Raw genomic sequence first — 3666 nt, 5'->3', positions numbered from 1 at the left:
GAAGGGATTTATGGAAATTTCGGCCCATTTTTTTACAAAGAAATTTAGGAAATTCCATGTAAAATAATCCGATCCGTAGCGCTAAAAATAAAACGATGGGAATACATAATTCCGGTCCGTTAAACGAAACGTGGGAAAATTTTGGGCGTTGCCATGACAACTTCATACACATTGTTGATGACTCCAAAACAGGAGAGAACAGGTTGCTGAGCAACAATCAAACTTAATGAGTAAACATGGCAGTATTTTTCACACTAATAATAATAATAAATAAATAATAATTTACAGTTGAATTTCAACATCCACCCATTTTCTGAAATCGGCGACGGATCAACGAGTACACGCTGAGAATTATGGAAATAACAATTCGTTTCCTATCTGATCTTGAAAGGCATCGATGATCACGAAGAGATGTTCAAGGCTCTAATGTGTTTCGGTGGGCCAGACGTCCGAAAGATAGCACGGGATGTCACCGTGTGCGAATCGGCTATTCTAGATAACCGCTACTGATTGGCCATGGAAGAGCTGGATAACTACTACTCTCCAAAAATGTCACAGAGATACGAGCGGTTCAAATTTCTTCAGCTTATGTTCAACCCGAATGAGAAAATTGACGATATGATCATGGACCAGATTGTGTTTGCTACACAACATGAAGACGAACTTCGTGCCAAGGACCTAGAAGCTGATTCTACTCTGGAAGAATGATCTATACGATTTCTTGTTGGCTTATCGAAATACCCCACATTCCATTACCAACGAAACTCCAGCGAAATTAATGTTTGGTCGTAACTTGAAGAATTAGTACAGGCATCGAAAGCTCTCAATTAATAACTGTGGAAGTGCATCTAGAACACTAAGTTTTTTTTTTTTTTTGTATTAATTTATTTGTACAGGCTCAATCAAATAAACTTTACAGAGCCAAGTTATCATTTGCATTATACATGAATAATGTCTTAAATCTAGAGTTAAAGGAATTGAACCGATTACTCGCGGTCGTCTCGAGGTTAGTGGAGATTTACAATTTTTTGAATGGGGAAAGGGAGAAGGAGGTTTGAAATATGATTTATTATACAAATATTTAATTAATCCTAAAACATGAACTTATTTCTATTCATCTTGAAAACAAACATTAAAAAAAAAACTACACGCACAATACAGAAACTAAACACAAGGTTAATCAAACTTACAATCTAAGGTTAGTATTCTTAAAGTAAACATATATGAGTTTCATAAACTCCAGATCACGTCTAGCCAAAATATCCCGAACTGGAACATTAGGTTGTCTACCTCGAGCCCGAAGGGAATCGCACAGCTCAGATCTGACTCCACGATGCTCAGCACAAGACCAAAGGATGTGATCGGCGTCTTGGTAACCTTGTCCACATTCACAGAGATTGCTGTCTCCCAGCCCAACACGAAACAAGTGAGCGTTTAACGAATAGTGATTGGACATGAGGCGAGACATCAGACGAATGAAGTCTCGACCCACATCCAACCCCTTGAACCAAGGACTCTTCGACACCTTAGGGATGATCGAGAATAGCCATCGTCCCAAACTTCCTTCACTCCATTTATTTTGCCAGCTGGCGAGCGACTGTTGACGATAAATGAAGAAAAATTCATTGTAGGCGATTTGTCGATCGTAAATATCGCCTTGCATAGCGCCCACCTTAGCAAGTGAGTCCGCCTTCTCATTGCCCGGAATCGAGCAATGAGATGGGACCCATGCAAAGGTGATGACAAAAGATCTTAAAGATAAAGCACTCAGAAGCTCTCGTATTTTCATGAGAAAATACGAGGAGTGCTTTACCGGCCTCATGGATCGAATAGCCTCGACAGAACTGAGACTATCCGTAAAAATAAAATAGTGATCTGGTGCAAGTGAGGCGATCGTTTCTAGCGTATAGTGTATTGCCGCCAGTTCAGCAACATATACGGAACAAGGAGCTTGAAGCATTCGAGAGGCGCTATGAAATTCGTTAAAAATACCAAAACCAGCGGACGATTCTATTAGTGATCCATCTGTGAAGAACGATCTTGCGGAATCAACTTGGCCAAACTTTGCAGCGTAAATTGACGGAACAATCATGGAACGATGATGTTCTGGGATTCCACGAATCTCCCGCGTCATAGATAAATCAAAACTAACTGAATTGCCGAAGTCGGAGAAGCATACACGATGGGGATTATGCTGTGAAGGGCTGACATACTGAGTTATGTACACGTAGTACAATGACATATAACGAGTTTGAGGGTTTAGCTCAAGAAGCTTCTCAAAGTTTTCGATTACCAGTGGGTTCATAACTTCACAACGGGTGAGGAGCCTGAGGGACAATTCCGAAAACCGATCCGATAGTGGCAACATGCCCGCCAACACTTCGAGACTCATCGTATGAGTCGAGTGCATGCATTCTAACGCGATACGAAGACAACGATACTGGATACGTTCCAGTTTGATGATGTGAGTTTTAGCCGCCGACTGGAAACAAAAACTACCGTACTCTAAAACCGATAAAATCGTTGTCCGGTACAACGTTAGAAGATCTTGCGGATGAGCTCCCCACCACGTTCCGGTAATTGTTCGGAGAAAATTGATCCTTTGTTGGCATTTTCGTCTCAGATACTCAATGTGGGATCTCCAGGTGCATTTGGAATCGAACCAGACCCCAAGATATTTGAAAGACATGGAATGAGTGATCGGCTTACCCAAAAGTTGAAGCTTCGGTTGTGCTGGGCTATGCTTCCTAGAAAAAACGACCAACTCAGTTTTCTCCGTGGAGAATTCGATACCTAGCTGGATAGCCCAAGTAGACAAATTGTCTAAGGTATCCTGTAAGGGTCCTTGCAGGTTGACCCCTGTGGGCCCTGTCATAGACACTACGCCATCATCTGCAAGTTGTCTCAACGTGCAGTTGTCACTTAGGCAATTGTCAATTTCTCTGACATAGAAATTGTACAAAAGGGGGCTTAAACATGAGCCCTGGGGGAGACCCATGTAACTAAATCGAGAAGCTGTAGAGTTTCCATGAGAAAAGCTCATATGTTTCTCTGACAGCAAATTGTACAAAAAGTTATTAATTAATGGGGAAAGGTCACAAGCGTGGAGTTTGTCTGAAAGGACTTCAACCGATACTGAATCAAAAGCCCCCTTAATATCCAAGAACACAGAAGCCATTTGCTCTTTTTTAGCAAAAGCCAACTGAATTTCTGTGGAAAGCAACGCGAGACAGTCGTTCGTTCCCTTACCCCTACGGAAACCAAATTGAGTATCTGAGAGTAGGTGGTTCGTCTCAACCCATTTGTCGAGGCGAAAAAGGATCATTTTCTCCAACAATTTTCGAATGCACGATAACATCGCGATGGGACGATACGAGTTATGATCTGACGCAGGTTTTCCAGGCTTTTTAATGGCTATAACTCTCACTCGCCTCCAATCATCTGGAACAATATTGAACTCCAGGAACTGACAAAACAAGTTCAACATGCGCCTCTTAGCGACGTCTGGGAGGTTCTTCAACAAGTCGAACTTGATCCTATCAGCCCCCGGAGCCGAATTGCGACACGAAAGGAGCGCGAGTGAGAGCTCCAGCATTGAAAAAGGCTGGCTGATCTCGTCTACCGAATTCGTCGTTTCGCGAGGAATCATCTGTGCCGGCACGGAAT

Source organism: Ochlerotatus camptorhynchus, unplaced genomic scaffold (genome assembly GCF_037179485.1).
Source record: "Ochlerotatus camptorhynchus isolate MF236.1 unplaced genomic scaffold, CSIRO-AGI_Acam_v1.1 ptg000604l, whole genome shotgun sequence".
Taxonomy (NCBI): Eukaryota; Metazoa; Arthropoda; class Insecta; order Diptera; family Culicidae; genus Ochlerotatus; species Ochlerotatus camptorhynchus.
Note: the sequence above shows the minus strand (reverse complement) of the source record.